The 27177-nt window shown below is 43.7% G+C and overlaps 1 protein-coding gene across 4 annotated transcripts in view; it reads left to right on the plus strand.

Moving 5' to 3' along the window:
• The window catches only part of SORCS3 (sortilin related VPS10 domain containing receptor 3), a 279259-nt gene that overhangs the window by 41589 nt on the left and 210493 nt on the right, over positions 1 to 27177 (plus strand). Inside the window, exons 2-3 of one of the 4 annotated variants that reach the window (XM_068688549.1) lie at positions 5948 to 6001; positions 6799 to 6885. The exons of the other annotated variants lie outside the window; for them this stretch is intronic. The gene's annotated coding sequence lies outside the window, so the exon portion shown is untranslated. The remainder of the gene's footprint in view (positions 1 to 5947; positions 6002 to 6798; positions 6886 to 27177) is intronic. 4 annotated transcript variants of the gene reach the window in all.

Consider the following 27177-nt stretch of genomic DNA (forward strand, 5'->3'; position numbering starts at 1 on the left):
GTTCATAAGACCTGTGACTTAGATAGTGTTTAAAAAAAAAAAAAGCACAGAAAAAAAGAAAAAAAAAAGGCTATTGAAGGGTAATAAATTCATAGGAAAGTGAATTGACTTCTTCAAGGTCAGTGGTGGGACAGGAGGGTATTAAATCCAAGTATCCTGGTTCCCAGATGCCTTTTCCACTGGAATATGTTGAATTTTGCTTGAGATCTACATTTAGCATGACTTGTCTCCAGTAGAATGTTTCAGTGCCCACAGCATCCTCGTATTCAATAGCCACTTTCCCAGTTGTGCCCTTGAGTCTCTTTCCTTTTCTGTGAAAATGTGCTATTTGCTCCTACGAGCTCTGCAGAGCTAATATAGCTGTAGGAAGAAGATGGATTCTGCTCGGCTCATCTATCATCAGCCGCGCTGTCGCCCAGGTACGCTTCTCTTGCTGAGCCCTTTATTGCAGGTGTGGATGGGAGAACGCATTTTCCTGGCTCGTGAGGACATACTGTGGGTGCCCTCTCCTGGAGGGAGAGCTGGGCTCTGCTAATGCTTATAAGAGCATCTCCTGTCACCTTCTAGTGATGCATGGTTCAGCGTGTAAAATGCTGGGACAGGGACTGTGGTGGGGGACCAGGAGAATGAAGCGTGCAGCACCATGCCTTGCGATAAATACCAGATGCTTCAGAGAAATATTTGGCTCCTGCGCAATAACGCAGGCTGCAGGGAAGTTTCTTCTTTATCCTAGGTTGGTACAGCTCCAGGAGCATGATGCTTTAAATCTGTTTGTGATGTTGTAACGTGGCAGCAGCACTCTAATGTGAGGAGGCAGGTTTGTGTGCCTTTCTGGGGCAGCCCCCAGCCACGAGGCTGGCTGATCCTTAGAGCTCCCAGTTCTTCCAGCTCACATACTTCCTCCATCTCCGGGCTGCTTGCCTGCAATCCCCAGCGCATCCTCTGCCTAGTTCCCACACAGGTCCCTGGGTGGCCCCAAGGTAAGCAGGGCTGATGTCCCTGAACAGAGCTGCTTTTTCAGCTGGGGCAATTCCCCAGTCTGTTTTTCTGGGGTTGCTCACACAGCTGTATTAGCAAAGGGCAGTATGTACATTACATATAAATATACATGCATATTTTAAACATTTTGGATATTTTTTGTTTCAAAATACTTTTTTTTTTTTTTTTCCCCCCACTTGTGTTTTTACTTTGAGGAATGTCTGGAAAGGATGGGAGGGACACGTCCACAAGGCAGACTTTTGCTTTAAATCACTGATTTATTTAAAAGAGATTTCCCTTGCCTCAAACTATAGGTGGAAAGTCACTGCAATCATTTGCTCTCCAAGAAGTCTGAGTATTGGGACAAATCTCTTGAGTGCATCTGAACCTTCCTTCTATTGAATTCTCCTTGCTGAATATTGATACTGTTGTCTGGCTTACAGGGAGACATTTAAACTTACAAGTTATATTAGTTCTTTATCACATTTTCTTAGATGGGGTTGTATTTAATTTATTGCTGAAGCAGCTGAGGCACCTGAAGTTGAGCTGTCAAGCCATGACAGCGTTCAGAGAGACAGTTTTCCCTCTTGTTAAGAACAGATTGTTGGAACCCAAGTGTGCAAGCAGGGAAGTCCACGAGGTCTGCTCTGTGCTGGGGCAAAATGATGGCCAGAAAGGGCTACACTTCGGTGGGAAGCACGGGTTAAGGAGGTATCCTCACTGGTGTTAAGTGTTCGTGCAAGCCTGTTCACACTGAGCTGAAGATCAGATGGGAAAAGGTTCCTGTGCAGAGCAATGGGGATGTGTGGTGGCTGTCTCAGGGTGCTATGAAGGAAATGGAGCATTTTCTTAGTGAGGGATAGCTGCTGAGACTGTTGGAGGACTTTGGCACGCAGGAGGTCGTGCAATTCATGTGTTCCCAGCCAAAAATTGTGGGATGCTTTTTTCAAGGTTTTTTGGCACCATATTTTTCTAATCTGGATTTAAATGGCAAGAGTTTTTCACCTGATCAGCTACTGCCGGTGTGTGCAACTTGTGTGAGCAATCAACTTCAGACCAGAGCAGGCTGTGTTGTAACCTGCACAATATCTAAGTTGTGCTTTCAGCTAATTCTGTGTGTTAGCCTTAACTTCTCTCAGGGTGTTCAGGGGTGAATGGTGCTGCTGGAAATGTGCTGGAATTTGCTTGTTTCAGGAGATGGTGATGAAGCTTGAAATAGTTTTGCTTGCTGATAGTATAAAACTCTTCCCTCCAGAAGAAAGGTAATTGGAAAAACTTCCTTGGACATTGAGAAGGTGATCCGGGGCATTTTGTATTATGACCCCACCTCTCTGCTGAAGAACCTTCAGTTTCCCTCTGAAGGAGCAGGGCACGGTGTTTTCACTGACTTTGGAAGGGCGCCTGGATGTTCGCTTCCTCTTCCCTTTGCAAAGAGCAGGTGGAAGATGACAAGTAAATGATGACATTATTACGCTTACACTTTAATAGTTTCCAAGGAACTCGCAAGTAAGCGAAGGCAACACATGAAATATTCATGGCTTGTCTTTGCTCTCATACAAAAGGTTGAAAGCTTCTAGAGCTGGAGTTCAGGGTACACGAAGCATATGGAAATAGTACCTGCAGCTTTGCCTAAAGGGCTAATGCTGACCTTTTTTTGGAGTGATAAACAAGTTTTCTTTTTATCTCCATTAGAGAGGGAAAGGAAAAAGAAAAGTAATTTCCACATATAGGATTCAGTTCCTTTGTATGGAGCAGACTTGCCCTAAATCTCTATCCTCGCTCATCTATGGTGATTCTCCCTTGTTTGAAGGCAAAATTAGGTTTTGAAGGAAAATATTTCCCTTGTAGCTCTTTCCTCCTCAGTTTCCAGCAGGACCACAGCTAAGACTGGGGTGTGTGGTTTTATTTGTAAATGAGCAGAAGAAAATGGACATTACAGGAGCAGAGCTTTTACAATTGGGCGTACCCAAGGGGGAAACTCTGCCTTTCAGTATAATCCCATAGATGTGTAAGCAGGAGGAGTGCCCAGATTGTTCCACAGATGCTGTGTGCCCATTTCTTCTCTAAGGGCCAGGCTTCCCTCTTACAGGGGTTTCCAGTAACTCGAAAGAGAACAAAGTTTCTGTCTAGCTCCCTGCTGTTTTCCCTTCAGGCCTTTCTCTGTTCCAGACCTTGCTTAATTGGCCCTTGGCATTAATTCAAGATCTTGCTGTTCCTAGTCCACCGTAACCGACTGGTTAAATGTGAGGAGCAGGTTTGTGAGATGGTGCTGCTCTGCTGTGGGTGCACTGTGCCCCTCTAAGCGCCATGGGTTCTGCTGCTCCTGCTGATGGAGGAGGGAGATTTGTGCCCCAGGCTGGAGCAGTGAATTCTTGGGGGTCTTCCCATGTGCAAGCCCCACCAGGGGAGGTGGGACGTGGTGTTTGCATGTGGAGCTGGCATCTTGGCACTGTGACAAGGGCACTGTCAGTGGCAAGTAAGCCAAAGAGTGCCTTGTGGCTTTTTGTCACTGCTGATGATAGCTGGGAAGCACGAAAACCCTGGAGACTTGCAGATCCTTGCTGCTGTTTGTTCTCTAGGTGACTAGAAACATGCCAGCACTTGGTCTGGGAGCTGGAGTTAGGAGTGGGTGTGAAGTCCCAGGAGGTGGGTGGCTCCAGCCACAGGGTGCCGGGTGGCCAATTCTGTGTGTGAGCAGGCTCCTTCTGTGGGCTGAGATTCCCTGTCCAGAGAAGCAGCTGGCTCCCTGATGGATATTAGCCTGTCATGTCATCAAAACAGTGAATATCTGTAGCACTGGTCATCTGAAGCAGTCTTTGAAGTGGGCAACTGTGGTTTTTTTTTGTTTGTTTTGTTTACAAAAACCTTTAGCTATGGAGGTAGCCAGCTAACAGCCTGAGACTTGATCTCTGCCTGCAGGAGGTGCGATGCACAATGCAAACCTTGGTGATGTCGCTGGGACTCTACCCTGACTCGGGCTGGGGTCTCTTGGCAGGTCCCACAGCAACCTGTTCGATTTTGGGTTGCAGGAGAGGGGTCTGGTCTAGGGGATGCCTGGGAGATGCACATCAGCCCCAGAGTTGTGCTGCAGGCTCCTGAGTTAATTTAATCACCAATGGCCTAGTGTTTAATCAGCATTAGCACCCAGCTGTGACTGAAATGGCTACAAGTCTGGTTGTGTAGATACTGGCATTGTATACGGGTTACTTAAAAGCCAATGAGTTTGCTGTGTTTAGGAAGCTGTGCTCTCTACCAGAGTACATGCACTTACTAGTGATACCTGCATTTTCTTACATATGTGTTGCACCATCATTAGCGGGTAGTTAATCTGGAGAATTTAACACCAGGTTGTTCCCTGTTTGACAGTGCCATGTCCCCAGAGACAAAGCTGACTGTGCAGCCTGTGGTACCACTCTCTTTTGGCATTAGTAACGTTATCCAAGTGTTCAACCATCTCTTCCTGCGCTCTGGTGGGATAAAAGGAGACCAGCGGACACAAAACTTTAATGTTTGGTGGCAGAAGTAAGGGTGGAGTGAGAACAGAATTAATACAAGAGGTGGTAAGACAGTTTAGGAAGCTTTCCTACCTTTTGTTGTGTGGTTTGTGTATTTTACTATATAGGAGAAAAGAGCAGAGACAGTGACTGGCATCAGAAGCTGGGCTGCTGCTGAGGGATATGCCAAGGAAATGTTTGTTGACTGCAGTTGCAGAGGCTTGCAGATATTGTCAGCACTTCAGCTTTCAGCATTTCATAATCCCACCTCCTTTATTAATCTTTGCAGGACGTGATTGATTTTTTTCCTCGTGTGTGTGCTCTCTAGTAACGCTGCGTTGTCCCTGCCTGCTCCGTCCCGTGCTGCGCAGCGCTGGAGGTGACATTTGCAGAGCGTCAACAATCCCGCTTGGAAAGGCTGCTCCGCTCGGCACCGAGGGGATCTCAGCAGCTCAGCGTGATTGCTGTACCCTGCTCAGGAAGCCTGGCCTCACAAAGGTTTCTTGAGTGTCAGGATGGAAGAGAGGGGGGAAAAAAAACCTAAGGAATATTTGCAGCAGACAGAAGCTGAAGCAGAGAAACCAGTATCAGGAATAATATGTGTCAGAGAAGGCGGCTTCTAAATGGCAACTGATGCTCTTTCATCTCTATCTTACCAAACTCCAACCAGAAAGTTGGATTGAAGTATTTCTATTTGGGGTGAAAGAACTGGGAGGAAAAATATGTTTTTACCAAAATGCAAATGTTTTGTGAAGGCAGTTTCAGTTTTGAAAATAGATTCCATTTCTGAGAAGCATTTGGAAAATAAATCCATTTAAAAAGCAAGTGGAGTATAAAGGTATTGGGAAATACTTTTGCTTGCTTTCTCTTCTCAAAAGCAAAAATTTTAATAGGCTATTAGAACTTAATAGAAAATATTTTTGTAATGGAAGTTGAATGTTAACTTCAGCTTTTTTTTTTTTTTTTTTCTTTCCCCAGAACTAAAGGGGTTTAAAAGCTGTTGCTGCAGGAGCCTTCTAGCTGCCATCAGTACAGGATTTCAGGACTGGGATCTCAGTGGACCTGACTGCATGAGTCTTTTGAACCTGCTAGAAAGAAACTTGCTGTTTCTCTTGCCGATGTGCATGCAGACTAGTTCATCAGTGGTGTTGTTCATACAGTCAGGATTTTGGCTTTTTTTTTTTTTTTGGAGTCTGGAATTTGGTGCCGTTTAGAGAAGGGATAGAAGAGGTGGTGTAACTTAGGCGAGATGAATACCTCCTAACTTTGAGATCTGCTTGGTTTCCCTAATTTTGGGGGTGGTTCCATTCCTGTAACAAAGAAACAGCACAGTGCTGTGTTTGCTGGTACCAGAGCTGGGTTAGGAATTGTGCTTCTGGCACCAGAGTTTTATTCCTGTGATGTGTGATCGTTTAAATATGTAGATAACTTTTGACATGATGGCAATCATTTGATGTATGTGTTTTGTTCTCCAGTTTGCCACCTCAACAAAATATTTCTGCTTATTAATGTTGATATCAACACTGAAGGTGAGAGAGGAAAAAAAGAGCCCTGCTTTCTGCCCTCTCACACACTGCTGGGGAATAGGTGGAAAGGAATGGTGAAGGTTGCTTCCTTCATCACTCATGGTCTACAGCTTTTGCTGGCATTACAGTCAGGCACCTACCAGGCTAAAGGGGGACACTGGTGACGCGGTGGATAGGGGAGCTTGTCCAGCACCTGAAAGGTGCCTGTGTGTGCTGGTTAAGCAGCACAAAGAAGGCTTTCAGTGGAGCTGCTGGGTTCTCTGGCTCTTGTAAATGCGGAATTTAGAGGTGTGGATATACTTTAGTGCCTTGCTTTCGAGAGCTGTTACCACAGGAGGGTGACAGGAGAGCTGGACCCTAAGGCACACTCCTGACCCATCCTGAGATGTGCCACTTGCATGCTTTTCTAGAACAAGAAGCTGGTCCTTCCAGTAAAACCAAAACCCACCTTTTTTTTTGTGCCTGATCCTCATAATCGGTTCAATTTTGGTCTGTGCACAAAGGGCCAAACAGTACTGCTGGTAGTTGTGAGAGCTTTCCTATTGCTGATTTCTATCTGTTTCCTTATCACCAAAAGGTAATTGCTCCGAGAAGGCTCAGTGAACACTCTGTGTGGCTGATGAGCTTAAATTTCTACTGAATACTCATCATCCCCTCCTTCCATCCCTTTTTGTATTCATCTAAATATGTTCCTGGGGGACAAGATGGATTAGTCATTGTTAAGCAATGGAAATAATCTTAATTCACATCTATTCTCTGATGTCTTCTAAGAAAAGTTTCAATGTCTGTTTTCTTTGCAGAGTTGGGAGTGCTGTGCATTATCGCCGGCTTGCAGCAGCGTCTGATGTGTGAACACGTGGCGATTTCTGCTCAGATACTAGCACAGTGTGCGTGGTGGAGATGGGAGAAGGGAGTAGGTCGTGTGTTGCTGGGAGTAGGGTGGTTTTAATACCAGCAAGCTAACAGGGTCAGGTGAATTTTAATCAAGTGGGAGCAATCTCACTGCTGTCCTTCATAGTCGGTCATGACAGCTGGTTGGACTGCAGCGTTCCCTCCGCCCCCTCACCTTTCCAAAGTTTTTCTCATGTTATTAGCAGGGAAATGAACCGCGTGGCACCGATATCCCCCAGCAACATAGTCACGGTGGAAGGGGGATAGTGTGGGCAGCCTGTCACCCTTGAGAGAATGCTACACAAATCCAGGGCTTGTTGATCAGGAAGCCTCTGCACGCTGAGGCTGGGGAAGGCTTTTGCTTGTTTCCTGGCTGCAGCATGATGCTGTGAGCATTGTTCTAGCTTTGTGGTTGCACAGCCCTTCATGGACTTCACCGTGGGTGTTCGCCCTTCCTGTGTACCAGTGGGGTCAGGAATGGATATCCCCATTTGACTGGCAACGGTCACATTTTGTACCTTGCATGGGGTCAGACTGAGCTGGAACAGGAAGCTCCTCTCCAGAAATAAGTGCTGTGAGCAATTCATTATTGTCCTCATTTTTGTGTCACGATTTGCTTGAAAATATCTACTAACATCTCTATTACTACAGTAGCAGCAGTAAAAAAAACAAAACAAAACAACAACAACAAAAAAACACTACAGCCTGGTTCCTGCCTTATGTTTTCTATCTCTCTATGGGTGTCCAAAACCAGCTGGTATGTGTCATGATCACTATATTAAAGACAAGGAGGCTGTGACAGAAAGGTTGTTTCTTACTGGTATGTGTGCAGATCAGTAAAGATCAGGAATGGGACAAACTACCAGATTATGTGATCTGAAAGCTATAGAAAAGAGCATTTGAGGAGTTCATCACTTGAGGTATGCTTAATTTTCCCCAAACGCTGTCGGATGAATCTAAAAGAATGCTAGAGATGTGCTTTGACTGGTGTGTGTCTGTGCTTCAAGGCAAACGGTGTCAGTGCTTCTCTGGCCCTGTGCATGAAGACACCGTCATGATGTCTGATTCCTAGGGATTGGGTACTGAGCATTTTACCTTGGTTACAGTTTTAAGCTTGAAGACACGCTGGTGGAGCATCATTGGGCTCGTCCTCTTAGCTGTGCTGCCACCTGTCCTCTGCTCTTTCTGTGATTTGAAGCAGACTCTTCAAAATAGCATATGTTGGTGGTATAATTAACACAATACCAGGGCAGCATAGTGTCCCCCCCAACAGGGGGGAACCAGCTGATAACACATCTATCTGGTTGTTGTCTGAGCTGTCAGAATCTCGTATTTGTGCCCATGACATTAGCAGTGGTTGCTTTGCTTCCTTGCAGCAGTGTGCAAGCACTCCACAAACTAACAGTCCCTGTCAGCCTTGCAAGGCAGGACAGGTTGTTCACAGGTGACCAACGGCTTGGTGACAAAAAAAAAGAAAATGTGCCAGCTTGTATCTTTTCCTCCAGGTGCGTGGGAGGGCGACCTGTACAGTCTTGGCTGAACTGCTGCGGGGCTCAAGCCTGCCAATGGGCGAGGATGGATGTAGAGTGAAGAGCATTGGCAGAGCTGCGTAGGGAGCTGACCTAGAGAACAGCAGAGGGCAACAGACAGCTTCAGGAGGGAGAGGATACTTCTTCCCATGTGCCCGTCTCTTGCTACTGCTATTAATTTTCCGATGTACTAAATGATTTACTTTTTTTTTTTTTTCTTTCTTTAAGGAACCAATTAATTGCTTAATTTCCCTTTGCCTGGCTCTTCTGTTGCATTGGGGCACAGCAGGGAGGCTGCGAGCGGAGGAAATGCCTGCTCTATTGGCTATTTCTAGGGAATTAAGGACCCGAACAGCAGCTAATCAGTGTTTTAGCTGTAGTTTTCAATATTCTCTCAGTGTTAATGTTGATAGTAGATAGCTGGCCCAATTAAAACAAAAATTATCGAAGCGTGTTTGAAGTGCCCTTAGGTATTTCTGCGTGAGTTTGTTGGAGAGCTGCTAAGAAAACAAAACTTGACCTTCCCCAGAATGCAGTCATCTTACAGAGAAGGATGGGGAGAGTGGGAAGTAAAAGTTGATGTTAACTTGCAGCAGAGATTCGGCTGCATTAGTTTATTTTACCTGTTAAATACGGTACCCTGCCTGTGGCACTGAGCAATAAATGGGTGTTATGTTTAAGTCGTATAATCCTCTATGTTAGTTCTTAAGTGATAACCAGAGGCAAAGAAGTAGATATCTTTCTGACTCTTCAGGCTGTTAACATGCATTCTGAAGCGTGAGATTTGATTACTTTTATCTTTTACCTCTACAGTTATTGACAGTAAAATTAACCAGCTCGTTTTTTTTGAAACCTGAGCTTGTTCTGAATGCACCTGCCATTGATTTAATGGGGTCATCTTTCACTGGTGTGGGAGGCGATGGCATCCAAGTGGGGGTTGGAGTAGAGGGTTGGATTTCTGCCAGGACCCTCACTCAGACCGGATTGCCCTAGCACCACGTGCAGCTGGGCGTTGCACATGTGTACGAGTGCTGCATTGTGTGAGCAAAAGTGGCTGATCGCATGCGACAGAAACCACTGGCTACAGAGAAGTGAATATTCCTGATCTTACCTGTTAGTGGATGAGTTTGAGTATAGTTTGATTGCCCAGAGAACGGATCAGTGTGAGGTGGCTGAAGGTGGTGAAGTCTGGGTTGCAGGGTGCTTCAGCAGTATGATACTCGCACCAGGTATCAGAAGGACGTGCTTGCCTGCTAAAGATTGCTAGAGATGGTGGCAGCTGCTCAGTCCTAGTGCTATGATTTGGAAATGAACAGCAGTACAAGTGATAAAGAGGAGGGATCAACTTTTTATTGGGTTGCAAGACTGATTTCATTAAGGGGAGATAAAGAAGATTTTCCTTTAAATCCTGGCTTTGCCAAGACTTCCTTTGTGCCACAGTGCAGGACACTAGGCTCAAATCCTCAGGGGGAGTTAGGTGCCTGATGCCAGCTTAATTTCCATGGCGGCTATATGCTTGCATAGGAGTTGGAGCTGCGTGAAGCTGGTTTCTCAGGTCCCAGAATAGTTGCTCAGTTGTGCAAAGAAGCTGTATTATTTTTTTGGGGCACAACAGTTTCAGAATAAGCTTGTGTCTGTGGGATGTCGTTACACCTGGTTAAGAATACATCCCTTGCACTGATCCATTTCCCTTTGCAGGCAGCCCTTGGTCTCTCCCTGCAGCTTAATTCTGCACCTGTAACACAGAGATGATATCCACCATACTTCAGGTGGTAAAATCTTCTGGGAACGGAGTTTGGCAATGTTCTTACAAAAGACCTAACAACCCATAGGCTTCATCCTGTTTGGGATGTGAAGGGCTTTCTGTGCGGGTAATTACTTGCAATGTTACAGTCCAGCATCTGTCCCCTTGCGCTGAGCTGCTCGGCTCTGATCACACAAGGGGAACCAATTGCTCTAAACCACTTTCCTCCACCCCCTCTTGCTGCGTTGTGCAGCATCAGTCTGTGCGCTTGGTTTAGCCAAATCCAGCACTTGGAAGAAATAAAGTGGCCTAGATACTGCGGATCTTTAAACTTAATATCCAATAGGGAACTGAAAGACAATTAAAACTTCTGTGCACCCCTTGTAACTATCTTTCTAGATCTTCTACTCCTCAGCAAAAATGTTGCAGGCTGAACTGAACTGCCAATAGCAGCAAATATTTGTCCTTGCATTAGGTTCTCCAAGGGATGGCTTACTGCACTCAATTAAAGCTGGTGCTGGAAACTAAGAGCAGCTGAGGTTTGCAGGTCTTACAATTTGAACTGTCCTGTGTTTTCAGAAGCTGTTATTCTTTGGATTATACGATATTAAAATGCAAAATGAAGATGTACTGCTGCTGGACAAGTGAGCTGCAGGTGGTAGGAGGTGCTTACCCTGCTACGGGAGAGCTTGAGGCTGTGTTTGTGGCTGAACCCTGCGAGCTGAGGGTTGGTGATGGGTGAGGTTCCTGGGGAAGGAGTCCACAAGTGCTGGTCTCATTCCTCAGAGAGCTGGGAAATGCTCAGCAACTACTTGGCAGCTTGCAGAGCTGGATCCTGGACTCTAAGGGGGTTCATGCCAGAAAATATTTCCCCGTTTAACAATAATAATAAAAAATAATTAAAATATTGCCATGTCACGGCACAGAGATGCTCCTCCCACCTTAGTCAGGAGGCTTGTCCGGTCTGCTGGTGGCTGGCACCAAGTCAGTAGGATCAGCTGCAATGGGACTCTCGGTGCCTGGGAAGGTGAAGGACTCAATGGCTGAGGGATGAGGTGAAATTCAGATGGTCTAAAACCTGGCAAGTGTACTTGAGCACTGTTCCTGAACTCTCCTGTTATCAGAAGACGTAGGTGAAGGTCCTGGTTTGGCTAGAAACTTCCTATGTGACTTCAGGGGAGGTGTTCAAAAGGGGCTTGGTATTTACAGACCTGAGGGTGGGTAGCAGTTCCAGGCTCTGTCCTGTGGTCTCTGATCATCACTGCTTTTCCTACCAGTGAGGAACTGAAGTGATCCTACTCCTCCAGGATACTTCAAGCACTTGGGAACAAATGGATTAATATAAAAGAGGAGTCCAGATATGATTATGGAAGCTCATGAAATGCTCAAATCTATGCTGTCAGACAGCAAGCATTTCTCAGTCAGCTGAAATAACTGCAGGGTTTTTAAAACACAATTTAAAAAAATTTTAAAACACATTTAAAAAAATAATATTTTAAGTATTTTCCTATTTTCAACCCCACACACTTCAGCATGGTCTTGGACTTTGCCTGCCAGCAATTTTTGTTTTTCCTCAGAGCCAAGAGAGGAGTTTAGGCTGGGATAAGTAAACTTAGGTCTGCATTTTGTCTGCTTTGTATAATCCCCTCTCCTTGTGCCTAATGCATTGATGGTGTTTGAAGTATTCCTTTGGCTCATCCCAAGTGTGATTGTTATCACTTAATAATTAATGAAGTAATTATTATCATCCAGTAGTTTACTTTGACCTTTTTGGAGCCTGTATCTGATGTGGCTGAGTTTGTGTTCCTTGTGTTTTGTGAGGGATAACAGCTTTTCCTGGCCAGCCGAGAAAACAGCCACCTCTGGGTTGGAAAGCAGTGACTATTATGCACCACCACTGCTGAATAACCGTCCCATGAGGTCTGAGGAGCCTGGAAAAACTGGAGATTAGTTGTTTGCATTTCGGTTAGATTCAGGGAAACTTCCCATTTTGAGGATAGGGACACCGGTCACAGAGTTTGACAGTGTTGTTAGACTTTCCAGGGGCTATGATACTCAGTTTTCTTATGGGAACTGGAAGGGCAAAGACATCTAAAGACCATGCTGAAGTTCTCAGAGTAGTTCTCAGAGTAGCTGGCATCTTCTGACAGTTTTTTGTTCCAGTGAATGGGGCAAAGCTGACTTTGTGGACCAAAAAAAAAAAAAAAGCAAGCTTAAACGAATGCTTACTGCAGGCTGTGGGTGTCTGTTTTTGCAAGGGGACATCTAAAGAGAATAATTTTCAGTGCTGTTCTGTCTCCCTTCTGCTGACCCACTGCCACATCGAATCAGTAATGCTGTTCCCTGGGCACCAGATTTGCTTTACTCTGGTCACTGGAAGGCAAAAATGTAAACAAGCATTAGCCCTATGGTGTAATAGTCCGTGTATTAAAACCATGCTGGAGAGGACTTTATAGCTGTCATCGCAGCAGAACCAAGGCCCTAATTCTCCCTTGGAGCAGGAGAAAATAACTTCCGACCTCATGAGCATTGTGTGTCTTGTGGACTGATGGGCTAATTTTCATTGTGGCAGAGCAATGTGTGACCCAGTTTTAAAGGATGTTAATTTTTCACGTCTCTTGATGCTTGCAAACAGTGCAGATTCAGACCAGTTCTTGCTCTGGCTTTGTGGTATTAATGAGCCCAATTTGTCTTTCCCAAGCTGGGAATGGGAAGAGCACGCATGCCTTATTTGTGTCTAGGTAGAAGATGCCACTTCTTTCTTAGAGGAGAAAGAAAGAAGTAGACAACTTTCTGCCTAACCAAAGACATGGAGTTCCCGATGGTTTGTTCCTTCAGGTCAGCAAACTCTAGAAGAGTGGCTGGCACAGAGCTCTGGTAGCTAGTTGCATTTACATGTGTAAAAGAAATAATCCCAATACTGTTATTCTTAAAGTAAAACGTTTAAGATGCCTAACCTGACCGCCTTGTGATCAGGTTTTGCATTTTCCTAGCTCCCTTTGCACTCAAAATGTCTGCTGGGGACACCTATGCTCTTCTACTTCCACCTATTTGCCAGGCGCACAAACTCACTCTTGACCTAGACAAGAGCAGGAACTGTTCAGGAACAGTAAGTTCCTTCCATGAAAATTAAAAAAAAAAAAAAAAGTGCAAGAACTGAGTCACCTTATTGTTAAGACAGTGAATTATTTAGCTCCATGCACATCATTAACATATCATTCATCACAGCAGTGGCTGACAGGTATATTAACTTCCTTCAGGCTACTGTTTGCTTGCAGGAGAAAGGACGAGGTTAGTCAGCCTCACGTATCAGGAAGAGAGTGCTGAGAAATCCAGTAAGATATGCGACATTAAGGAGAAATGGACATTCAGGAGTTCACACTGAGTTTTTTACAGGTAGGAATGGAAGTAATAAAATGTACTTTATTATTTTAATGACCATGGCGTGGCTTGAATTGCAAAGGTCAATCTGAGATCTAGGGGAAGAGAACAGAAAAGAGTGCACTCAAGGGAACAAATCTTTTAATCTTCTCTACCACTACCTGCAAGTAAGGCTACACGCTTCTCCTTGACATATCACTTTGACACTCATTAGGTTTGTAGTGTGATTTGGCTGCATTACTTTGTATATACTTCTGGTTTTGTTCATAAGATGGTCACACATGTTAAAAGCTCAAGCTTTCAAGGTGCCAAGTGGTGCTATAGACACTCAGCAATAATGCAATGGCATCTAAATGATCTCTTGTGGATTCTTGCATGAGCAGAGATCCGTTCTGTGCTCCAGGGTGGCATCCCTCCTTGCTGTTGTGTAGGAGGACTAGGAACCAGCAGTCTATCCACAATGTATGGTGCTGGTGGTGTGATGAACATGTACAACTAACCATGGCTTCCTCCTGCTTTAGAACTGCTTCGAGTTCCTTGCTGGCTGTAGTATCTGGTGCTCTGAAATGCTCACGCTGATGTTCAACCACTAGATTCGTATTTCACAGGTGAGGTATAAACAAAATGCAGGTTTAAAGGCATCCAGTCCAGCAGATAGAACCAGTTTCCTTTGGGATATCTAGCAGGACCTGAGATGCATTTTGAAAATAGTCCTTGGCAATGTGGTTGAAGAACAGCTGCTGGGAATTTAACTATTTTTTTCACAATGCCATATGGCTTGTAGTGTGTTAATAGCTGGAGCAATCCTCTTTCTGAGGAGGGGGAATGCACTCCTGTGACTAGAGCAGGTTAGGAATTTGCTGATGAGCTCTGTTTGATGCTGTTTCCATTGCCTGGCCTATTCATTCCTTTTGGGGTTTCAATCTACCTGTAAGCTCATGATTCATTATTTGAAGCTTGCTGTTCTCCAAATGGTGACCTTTTCTAAAAAGTGTTGGAAGGGAGCTGGCTTTCCGAAGAAGTGAATTATACACAGAGGAGTAAAATACCCTAAGAAAGGAGAGGAAAAGCAATGGCAGGAAAACATTTTTCAGTATGGCAAGAGGAGAAGTTAGGGGGCAGTGCTACAAGTCTGGATGAGGTGAGAAATCAGCCGAAGTCCTGCTTACGGAAGGCAAATCCTAAGGTTATTTCATTAGCTACGCTGGTAGTGGAGCTTCTCTTGCTGTTAAGCTGGGGATGCTGATATCACACTGTCTGGAATTTGGGCAGTTGTGTCTGTGGCAGAGACTTCTAAAAGTTCATGCCCAAGTGATACTTTTTGGGGAGAAGGTCTGACAAGAAATGCATTACTTCAGGTACCGCATTTGCTTCATAGCCAAGGTCCTGTGCATTCATCACTTGCCATCAAGCTTGTGCTCCTGAATCTGTGCGTGAGCTTGATCTCTCTTTCTCATTTTATATGCATTTTTATTCACCTGCCCACACACAAATACACATCTCCGTAGCCTTTATGGTTGTGCGGAAAATGTCAGAATATGAACTGAAGCATTAGCTGTCTCCCCAGGAGTTCAGGCAGCCAGAAGGAATAATTTTCAGAGGCTCGAACAACCTTGTTCATTAAATGAGGTGTTAACCCTGGAATTTGCAATGACCAGTTAACATCCATAATGATTCGCAAGCGATGGTTTTAGCAAAAACACCCGGCTAATTTGTCTGGTGGAAAAACTCATCCTGTTGCAAGCCCTGTGCAGCACAATGCAGGATTCCTTTTGGCTACTACTTTCTCACCTTTACTTGTATCTTCGGTACAGCAAAAGCGGAATAGTTAGGGGGAAAAAAAATAAAGTGTATTTAGAACACACTGTGAATATAAATGGTGATGATCATTCATGGTCTTAAATCCCATCTAATTAGGTAGATGAGATTAATTGGATAATGTGTGAAAGATCCCAGGGCTTTTTGTCACAGAACATTGGTTTATCTCGCTGTAGGATGCGAAGTCATGCACTGCATAGAAACTTTGGCTCTGAGTTTTACATCTAGGGATGGACTTGCCTTGGTTACATGTGTATGGTCATTTGAGGGTGACCCAGCCTTGTCTTTTAGAATTTGAGGCTGAACCAGCCACCTCTGTCAGAATTACGTTGGAGCAGAGCTAGGTGTAGCTGCAAGAAATGTCTAACTCGGGCCTGGCTGCACTAGAAAAAGTTGCAGAATTGTCTGCTGTTACTGTTTGGTGGGACTGAAAAGTATAACCTCTTCCTGAGATTGGAAGAAGAGGAGGAGCATCCTGCTGTCTGCTTCCTCCCTGTGTAGCATGCCCCTGTTGGCATGTCCCATTAGACCAAAACAGAGAAGAGCTGAGACTGCCACTGCCCAGCCTTGGACCAAGTCCTAAACAGCACCTGCAATGGGATGCTTTTTGTGGCTGCCTCTTTCTTCATTGTCCTCCTCTTTCTGCCTACTTTTTCAGCTCAGAGCCCAGCATAGGAGTGGACAGAGCTGAGAATAAATGGGGAGGATGGGTTGCCTCAGTGAACTGTGTAGCTGGGTGTCTGGCTCTGGGCCATGCTGCAGTTTTCCTCTATCTTTAAGGGAATAGTGGGAAGAAACGGTGCTGTGAAGAGGAGTGGGAGATAAAAGCTTATGGGGGTGAATCCAGTATTATTGGCATTGAGCATTCAGCCAAAATGTTTTCTAAGTTATTTGATATTTTAGACATTTATCTGTTTTAAGCACTGCACATTCATTTTTGTTCTGTACTGGTAAGGAGTTGGCATGTTCATTTACATAAACAACAGAAATCCAAAAAGAAAAATTAGAATTATTTTTACATTATCCTATGACTTATGGAGCTGAGGCTGCATGCAGAAGCCCCTGATATTGCCAGGCTTATGAGAAAAATCTCTAGAGGGGGTAACTGTCTAAATCTGTTTACCAAATGATGACAGTTAATTTTAAAGCTTTCCCCTAGATAGGTTATTTTAACTGCCCAAAAGAAAGTACAGCTCTGAGTCTGCAACAAAAATGAAAAGGAGGCATGAACTAAAATGTGGTAGGAGTTTGCAGGTATTGTGAGAGAGCACAGAAACAACTATGAACTTAGTGCTGGCCATCCCCTCCTTGCTCTAGGTGTGTTTTAAACTACTGACCTGAGACATCAGGTTTCATGGGCACAGCTGAACCTTTTATTCAGGAAATTAACTCCAAATGTATTAAGGCAGAACATGTTTATCCTTTCGTACGGGGATGGAGAGGAGTTATTCTGGTTGAGTGCTCTAAGTAGCTATTTCAGAGAGTTCTCTGTTTTCCTCTGGAGGCAAAAGGAAACAGAACTTTTATAGGAAGATTGACATACCTGTTATCCACGAGCTACTGGATTGTTGCATCTAAAGGGCTGGGAGAAAGCAGACTGGGAGAAAATACTGAATTCAAGCTGATGTCAAAGCTCTGCGGGTGGCTAAGTGCTCCCTGGAGGATCCCAGTATGGAGACTGGGAAATGCATGGGATCTGTAACTTTTTCTGGACCATTGTCCTTTCTCAGTTTTGTAGTCAGATGAATTGAGCATTGGCAAAATCCTAAATGTGCTGCAAAGCTGCCTTTGTTCATTTGCTTAATGGACTGCTTAGGATTGCTCGACTGCAGGTATTCTTGATTTTCATCTGTTCCCTCACATGTCCTGCAGCAGATGTCTCTGCTATGGAAGAAAACAGGAGCCCAGTTCTTAAAATGTTCATTTTATTTTCTGAGTGGAGATGAACAGTGAAGGGATTCATGAGCCTGGAAAGATCCAGTTTATCTTTTATTGCAAACACTTCTCTTCTGGAGGAACAAGGTTGGCCAAAGACCCTGCCGAGGCCAGGCAGCATCTTCAGTCCCCCAGGAAACCAGGGGGATTCCTGGCCCCTTGTTGATTTTGTCCTGCTTGTCAGTGGGACAGGATGACACCAAGTGGCAGCGTGTAAAGGGCTGAGAAACTTGCATTTGTAACTCTTGTCCTTTAATTGCCGCTGCAAGCTTGATTAATGAAACTGATGCCCTGTCACAGGACAGATTCAGCCTGGGTAGGGGAGGACCCATTGCTGCTGACATTACCATGAAAATAAAACTTAGTTCTCTGGAAGGAGTCAGAGCGATTGGCCCAGCAACTCATTTTTACTTCGGTGTGTTGTAAGGCCCAGGTTGTGTGTGAAATGGGATCGTGTAACACCTGGCACTGCCGTGGTCCTGGAGGTGGGCTTGTCCCTTAACCAGAAGAACAAACTGCAATGCGGTGTTCCCATTAGCTTCCATCTTTCCACCTTCTTGTTTGCTTTGGCAGTCATAAGTAGGATATTAATTTTTGCCTGAGCAGTTGCTTGAGAGATGGTACAGAGAGGCTGAGAGAATGGTTGCTGTCCCCAGGGGCTCATGGCCTAGGTGCAAAACGAGCAGCACCAGGTAGGAAAATGCAGGAAAAGGAGTTACCCAGTTGATGTTTAACAGGCCAAATCAGGGGCTTAACTAGTACCTATAACCCTGCTGTTGCAAGGTGTATTGGAAACACCATGGCTAAGGAGAGTTTGGGAACAAATTTAATAAATTGTGCAGAAGTTCACAGGAGATTCAAAGTACAGGGAAAGGGTACTGGGTGGAAGAGCTCCCCCGTCTCATGTGTGCAGAGGAGGCTGGCAGGTGGTCAAGAAGTGACAGAAAAGCACGTGTTGTGTGTGAGCCTTGTGTGCAGGGTAAAATTCAGCTAGCTGGCAAAGCAGGAGCTCTGGTGGGACTGTCAGCTCTGCCTTCAGATGCCTCTGAGAAAGCTGCAGTACGGGGAGAGAAAGTTCAAGAAGCATCCTGTGGAATTACACCCTTAAATAGGTAATGAGGATCGGTTTCACTGATACCATTTTTCAGGCTTGTTACCATTGTGGATTTCTGTGATGCTATTTTCTAGTTTCATTATATTCTTTTTGTTAAGAAAAAGAAATACCTGCATTAGAACTTCAATACACCATAAAGCCTGGGAAAAGATAACTGTGAACTACTTCTTTGAATTCCTTTCTTACATTACCTTCCTTTCTGTTCTTTCCTAAGTTTACTGCCATGTATTTCTTTGCTTAGCAGCCTTAGTTGGAAAATACATAAGTAAATATATTAAAAATAAATTTATATGTTGTTGTTCAGCTGTATGCACCTCAGGCTCTGCTACTAGATGGATGTGTAATTGTAGAACTACCACAGAAATACTCTTATAACCAATTATTTAAAAAACAAACACAAAATTCCTGATGTTTATATGGAAATTAAAACGAGTTCTTGTCTACCTCTGCTGCTGAGATATTTTATATTCTGTGTGCTTGTCTTGTGTGCCCTGGGCACTCGTGGCTTGGAGGTCAAGGAATGGACTGAATATGGATGTGGAAGGAAAAAAGTGCTGGCTTCAGATGTTTTGAAAGGAAAACAAGCTAATGAAAACATTTTTTTTTTTTTGTGTATGTGTGTGGAAACAGAAATAAAGGAGCTTGTAAGATCAGTTGAAATGAGGAATTTGGTTTTGTTTCCTAGTGGATAAACATCTCTGTGACAGAACCTACCAGCACAGTTGGTACAAATGCCGAGTGTCACCAGAGAGGCCAGCTCTGAACATGTCACAAAAATTGATTTATGCTCTTACTCTTGGAGATGGGCTCACAGCAGCCAAAGCTGATGCACACTGGCAGGGGAACAACATGCAGCATAGAGCAAGTTACCTACATGTCTGCTTTGGCTCCAGATAAATGGGTTGGTCTCCAGTCTTGTCAGTCTGACTTCTCGTAAGCGATATGTTCTGAGACCAGAAAGGTGGGGGGATCACAAAAAGTGTGGATGGGTATGTGTCACTTCTGGATTGCCACAGAGACCGTCATATTAATGTTTGTGTCTGACGAGCTTAAGCCACACAATTGAAAAGTCGTGAACAGAAACTTGTGCTGTATCATTAAATTTATCACCACGAGTGACAGTAAGAACCAGGACCTGTCTGGTGAGTTACAGTGTCGCCTTCCTTTATGGGGATAAATTAACTGCATTATAGCCCACATAAATTGCATTTACACCACACAGATATGTTAGGGCTGTATATCAGGAAGCACTGTTTTCTCTCCTAGTGACAAAGTTGCTTTGGCTTTACCAGCACTTGGCATGTTGGATCATAATCCAGCTATTTCTCTAGTCCTTCACCAATGTGGGCATTTTGGTTGATTTGTTTGCCTGGTAGCAGTGTTTTCCTGTCAAATTCTTTCAATATAAGGACAAGATGACAGTGATTCTTGAAGTCTGCTCTACTTGACGGGGATGACTTTAATCCCATTGCTGAGATGCCTGCACAACTGTGTAGCACTGGATGTGTTCACTAAAATATTTTCTTGAGCACTGAAAGGGGGTCAGGTTATGCTGCAAGAGGCAGAAAGGAAGAAAAGTCTAGACTGGGCTCTCAGTTACTTGCATGTGAACCTGACAGCTTCTCTGCTGCTTCCTCTGGATTTTCTCCACAATAGACTTCATTGCATCATTTTTTTAAATTTTTTTTTAAAGCAAAACAAAACAGGTCAGATACTAATCCAGCCTCCCTGTGTGAGAAGTGGGTCAAAAACAAAACCCTGTTTAATGCCCTGAATGCCAGGAAGTGGGCTTCCTGCATTTTCCCCTAGCTTGTTCATGTTCTTGTCAGCTCCTCCTTTAACAACTGAACTGCATGGTGCACTGAGGATAGGTCTTGCTGGGAGCAAGACTTTCGAGGAAGCAAATCCCTTGTTGCTCCAATGAGCAGGATTATAGCCTGCAAGAATTACAAAGTAACCCTAGCACACTCAGAACTAGTAAGGTTTCAGCTTTAGCCCTGTGGCCAGTCTAAGCTCACTTAGAGATTTAGATTGTTGGGAAAGAACACAAAAGAGAGCAGTGAAGATGCTGAACCATAAGGAAAGCAGGTTTACAAGAAAAGCTCAAACGAATAGGAGATGCTTAGCCTAAAGAAGAGGAAACTGAAGAAGGGTAATAACATGAATGTAAAAAGCAGTTGTTAGAAATAATCTATTTTTTTGTATCTTTCAAGGATTGGATGGGAAATTATATGCTTGTAATGTAGCAGGAAGGATGGGATGAGAGTAGTTTATATACATGTAGAAAGCTTTATAATGATAAAACCTGGTACAGATCCTTGGGAGATGATTGTGCTGTTTATGGCATCAGAGATCTTTGGGAAGAAGCTAGACATATATCTCTGGGAGAGATTCAGAGAAGGCAGATCCTGCCTGGGAGATGAGAATTGATGAGATGGGCTCCCTAAGTGTTCCTAGCTCAACTTTTGTAGGCTTCCAAACCTGAATAATCCTGCATGTTTGTCGCTAGTTGAGGTAGTGGGGGCAGGTTTTAATTCCAGATGCATGTCTCCAGCAGTGTCAATGGCATCTTGATTTGCAGGAATTGGTGTGCAGGGGCTAGCTTGGCCTTTCTTTCTGGCTTATTAAAAATGAGCTTTTGGGGTGACTTGTCACTTTTTTTGTTGTTGTTTTGTTTTCACCTCTGGAACAGCTACCTGAAGGCTTTTGAGATGGAAAAGCTATGTGATTCTGACAGATAAAACCTGGTATTGTTTTCGTAGGCTTTTTAAAGAAATGTACAAGCACTTACCTACTGCTATACATATAGGCACAAGCTTTCAGTCCTTTCCTGGAAAATAGGAAGCACTTCACAGTTGGGTCCTTCTGAGCTAGCAAAGCTAGAGCAGGTAATTGTGTATTTGTACTTTTTCCTGTGACAAAATAATTTCTGGAGGATAACACTGCAACTGCGGTGATTACATCTTTACTTCAGACTGCAGGAAGAACGATAAGAAAAACAACCTTAAGCAGGCTGCGCAGGACAAGCTGCAGCGAGGACCGGATTAAGCTGCGTACAGCAGGGGGAGAAATGGAGACGGCTCTTGTGTAGTACTAGGGTGCAGTTTGTGATTTCTGAAGAGTTTTGGTGGGTGTTATCTGAGCCACTCCTGAATGATTCTGGGAGACACTTCAGGTATAATTAAGGGTGTAGGTGGCAGTTCAAAGCCAGCTATTGTTCATTTGTTCCGCTGCTGTGGCAGATGGGCTTTGAGTCAAAAAGATTGCCAAGGTCTGCGCTGTCTGTCCATAGATCTCCATAAGGCATTGCCTATATGACCATGAAGCTTGCAAGAGTTGGATATCCATCTACCTACCTCCAAGGCTGCCTCTTTTCACATGATCCATGGCTGTTGTGCAGTAGAGACAGAAGAACATTATGCCCTTGTAACGAGTGAGACGCTCATATTCAAGAATGCCTTGAGGTGATCTTATTCATACCTTAATTGTACAATGGCCGAACTTTCTGTGCATGATGCAAAGTCTCTGTATCTAGCAAGGAAGGGATAGGTCTTGTGGGTGGAAAGATTTTTTTTGATTCACACGCTGGTTAAGTTTTGTTTTTTGGCAGGATGGCTGCCACTAGACTGTGGTAAAAACTTGACATTCCTTAAATCAGTAGGGATAGGGGTCTTCTGTCTTATATCTCTCAATAACCACTGTGCACAGATGTCCAGACACCAGTGCTTACTGAACATATGCGCTTTATAATACCTCACTCACTGCACGCACATCTTTAGCAGACTGAATTCCAGCAGCTTATGGAAATTGTAGTACTAAATATGATACAAGCCAGCAGGGAGAGGGAAAGACATGCTATGCACATGACAAGAGGAAGTGTTTCCAAGAGTTGCTTTTCCTATGCTTGATTTTTCATTTGTTTGTTTACAGGAAAAATTGAATGGTCTGAAATTAAATTTGCATCTGTTTGGAATGAGGAAATCACTCTATTTATGTTTTCCAGATTAAATTAAGTGAATGATATCTTTGTTTGTTTTGTTTTTTATACTTCCAAGACGTGATCCTGATTAAATTTAGGTGAACTCGGTTCTAAAATGCAACTTAGAAATTAGAAAATCTAGGCTCTGTATGAAACCAGTGTGGAGTCTGGATTACCTTACAAACTACCTTTTAGCTCTGATCTTATCAGACATTGGCTGACTACTGCAGTAACCTTTGAAATCGTCTTGCTCTCACCTGTTCAACAGGGGACTTATTAGGTTGATCTGAAAATAGGAGAGGCTCTGTGATGCAGAGACCTTGGTCCCAGCACAACCCTGGCTGCCTTGTGTGGTGCTGGGCTGCTGTATCTGGAGAGGATGCGTAGAGATAGGCTCTGCACAGAGCTGTCTGGGATCTGATTGTTCATTTAGATTTTTTGCAAGCTGCATTACAATCTCCTGGTTTCTAAGAATGGGCTTGCATAAACAGACTGTCTGTTTTGGCCCACCTTGAGGTGCCTTTTTTCCTTTTTATAGGAGGAATGGTGGTAGAGGTGTGTGCAAGTGTGTATATATAATATTTATAGCTATCATCCATCTTAAAGTTAAAAAGGGCATTACATCATAGGCTTGGGGTTTTTCTGGCTTTACTGCCGTGTAAAGATGCTTGTTTCAACTGATTTTGCATAAATGGAATTTCTGTTTGAAGGGAGCAAAACTCATTAGATCGGAGTCATTTAGATGTGAGGGGAGACCTCGGTAGGTCATCTGGTCCAGCTCCTGCTCAGATCAACTTCGAAGATACCTCCAGCTGTGAAGTTAGGTTAAGTTGCTCAGAGGCATGCCCTGGATACCTCAAACTCTTTGGACCTCTGGTGAAGCACTTGGTCTCTGTGATCATGAAGAACACCTAACCCCCAAACCTCATCTCATGTACCTCACTGGAAATTCCCTTGCTGCAGCTTGTGTCGTTGCTTGCCAACAGTCTGGGTGTCTGTTAGTGATACTTGATACCCCTTTTTGTGGTGAAGACCTACTGTTGTGGGGGGGTCATATATAAGGAAGGTCAAATAATGCCTCCCTGAGCTATTACTGTTTCTGAACGTGCCTGGCAGCTTCCAGTTTGAAGGCTTCACAGTGAAAATAAGATTCATTTTCTGCCCATCTCCCCGTTTCATTAAATTTCTGGTCTCAGCTACAGATTCATTTTGGACTATTTACTGTTCTTGTTGCCATCTTTGTCATTGGAATGGGATATCAGCATGTTAATGCCTCATATAACCTGTGAATGATGGTCGAGCACTGTCGCTCTTTGACATTTTCAATGCTCTGTAATTTCATTATCTGGTCATTCTTCCCTTTCCCTGCAGTGTAGTGTGTCTGACATGGTGATTGCCACCTCTAATGTCTTTCTGCTACTACTTCCAAAGATTTTCCTCTGTCATTATGGGTGGTTCGTCTTTCCCAAAAGGAAGGTGATTCTTCAGGAAAAGAGCTCTCTCTTACATCCTCAAACTATTTTTTTCCCCTCTTGTGGCAATAATAATCAGTTGCTGCGTCTTTGTGATTATTTTTTTTTCATCCTGAAGGATTTTAAAGTACTGTATTCGATATAGAAGCATCACTCTTCACTGTAATGTGGTCACTTCTCAAGTGGAATGGGGGAATTTTATAATAGAGAACTGTTAGTTCTGCTCTTGTTCATTATACAGATTATTCTGTTGCGTGTCATGAACTCCACCTGTAAATGCTAATACAAGACAAACATTTCACAATTTTCATTTGAAAATACACTTTGAAAAGCATGTTAAGATAGCAGAATGTTTTAAAAAAAAAAAGTGTCTCCTTCAGCTTGGAAGCAGAGAGGTGCTGTATATCTGATGCGGTTTATTCCTCTCTGTGGTCCACTTCAGACAGTCATCTTGGCATTTCTTAGCTTCCTCGTTACTGCGAGGATGGAGGACGCTGGCAGTGCCCTTGACTTTTCTCTTCTAGTGGTACATTAGCGTGTCTTTTTTTTTTTATTGTTTTGTCTTTTGCAATGAAGGTCTGAAGTTTGTTCAGAGGAGTTAAGAAGACTTTGGGACATGTGAGGTAGCTGATTTGCTCTAGACAAAATGCTGTCCCTCCTAGTCCTGCTTTCCTAACATAGTGTAATGAGTTGACAGAGTTGATGCACGCTGGGGACTGGTTGAAATCCTGCTTGCACAACTATTTGGCAAATGTCTATGGATATCAAAGGTGGTAGAGACCAGGGCTAGTATTAGAGAAGCACAGTTACTGAATGTTTCTATTAAATGAGAAGAACATGATGAACAATAGCAACAATTTAGTTAACAGCAAGGAATTTTGTAGTGGGTGTAAGAGTAGGATCAAGCAGCTGTAAATCCCAGAGGGTCTCCTAGCTCTGTGCATGCTAGTTTTTACCAGAAGTTTTGGAAGAGTGGGAGAAGCAAGTTGAGAAGAAATTTCTCTCAGAAAGGGAAATAAAGATAGAGATGTGAAAAAGGGAAGGGGAAAAATACAAAGCAGCTTGACTTGTATATAGCCTTTTCCTTTGTTCCTGGCTTGGAAGACTTCTCAAAGCTGTTGCTGGGGTCATTAACTGCATACTAATAACTGTTGTTAGAGTTTGAAAGGGCTTATCATGTAATGTCATGTAATGCTTGGGGTTAAGAGGCACGTCCTCTCAAGTTCCAGTTCTGTCTTGTCACGTGGTAAATTATTTCACATTCTCATTTCTTGGCTTTTGAAAAGCATGTGGTAATGTTTACTTACCTAACATGTATAGTCTGAAGACTTTTTCTTTTGTCAATTTGGATCTGTTAAACTGTTAATTAGGACTGAATGTTGCTCTGTCCATCTTTGCACACAAATTTCTCAAGATCGTATTACTGTCTTTCTGAACTAAAAACAGGATGCCCTTGTTTTGGGTGCTGGACTGCCCATCTATAAGGCTCCAGATTTGTCCTGGACTGTGGTATATTTGGTATAATTCCACTGCCTGCAAATCAAATTCCCTTCTTGCATCTCAGGAACACCAGAATTCTTTTTGTATGCATATTATTTCTGTTAGTTCTGGGCTCCGCAAGGGATTGATGCAGTGCATGGAAGCTTACCAAGTAGTGGAGATGCAGCACTCATGGATGCCACTCAAATGCCATGACTGACAGAGTTTTCAGCAAGGTTATTTAACTAGATGCAGCCTGGTGCCAGAGCCCTGCCCTCGTACAGGACAGGGTGAGGCACTGTCCCTTGCACTGGACCTGCCAGCCCTTGTGTTGCCACACGTCCCCAGCCAAGGATGGCTGAAGTGGACATAGCGCGTGCACACATGGTTCACTGAGCTGGGAGATCTGGTTGACTGAATGAATATTTTGAGCAAAATACACATACGCTTCTGTGGCTGGAAGACCTCAGTAATGGAAAGAGGGTGCAAGCCTATGGACATGTGTAGGCAGTAAAGGCAAACGATGGTGCTGGGGGCACTGTGATGGGATGAGCTTGGGTGGTGGGGACAACTGGTCATGGGGGCTGTTAGCCAAAGACAGTCTCTATATGCTGCTGCTTTATAGAAAACAGATGAACTCCTCTCTTTCCACTGACTACATGGAAATCCAGTGGGGAATGGGCTCCTTGGGCTCCTTTAACCTTTTTAAAGAGAAGAAATGTTTAAGTTTAATGGTTGGAGGGTGGGGGGGGAACACACACACTAGCTTTATGGAGCAGACTTCTCAGCCACTCGTAGTAATCTTGCTGAAGAGGCTACCTTGCTTTACAGCTTTAAATCTACTTTGGACAGAGTATTAGCAATTATCCCATAGGGAACAATCCTGTATTTTCTGGATGAGCTAATAGGCCTCTTGCATCTCTAATTTCTATTGTGCAGTGAAGATGTGGATGATTGTTATTAAAGGCTGTGAGAAGCAACCGGTCAGCTCGTTGCCAAACTGCTATAATTCATGGGTGTTATACATGGGCTGCAGTTTGCTTAACATCGCAATCCATGTATTCCAAATTGTTTCCATAGTGCTTGGCCAATAAAATTACAGGTTTATTATGTTCGTGCAGATCTCTTGTTTAATCAAGAACACAATATGTGCTGTGAATGCTAAGCTGTTGCTCTAAAAATACCCCTTGCTCTCCTGATGTAAGAGCGCTTGAATCAAGTTGGCTTAATTTTTCTTTTACGTTTGAATGTAAATTCAATATTCTTGAATGTGAAGGGCTCGTGGCACCTGCAAGTACCAGCAATAACTGTTCAAGAGTGTTCTGTTCCATTCTGACTTCAGCACTGCTAATTTGAGGTATTCAAAACACTCTGAGTCAATTTTCTGGCATCTTTTTGGATGAAGAAAAAATGCAATGGAGTTTAGAAACATTACATATCTGTATTTATAGTTAAAAATGGTTATCTATACACATGCTAAGAAAAAGAGCATGAGGTGTTTCAGGAATTATGCAGTATTTTGTGAAGCAGTAGTCATAGAGTTGCAAAGGAGCTCTGCGGGTATTTTAAAACTTACTTTCTGAATTCAGACAAGTCGGAATCATTCTGCTGTGTCCTTCGTGTGAATGTGTAACAGGTTGTGCTGTTAGGATAATCAGGGGTGCTGCTGCTGCTCTTCAGAGCATTTGCACTTGGTCCTGCTGTAAAAGGGATGAGAGAACTTATCTTGGTTTGTGAAATGCTTAACAAGAAGTAACTGTAGATGATCACCCTTGTGAAAGGACAGTCATAAAACAGCAAAGGCGGAATGGGCCTTTGGATTTGTTCTTTAGTCTAC

The sequence above is a fragment of the Anas acuta genome, chromosome 7 (genome assembly GCF_963932015.1).
Source record: "Anas acuta chromosome 7, bAnaAcu1.1, whole genome shotgun sequence".
Taxonomy (NCBI): domain Eukaryota; kingdom Metazoa; phylum Chordata; class Aves; order Anseriformes; family Anatidae; genus Anas; species Anas acuta.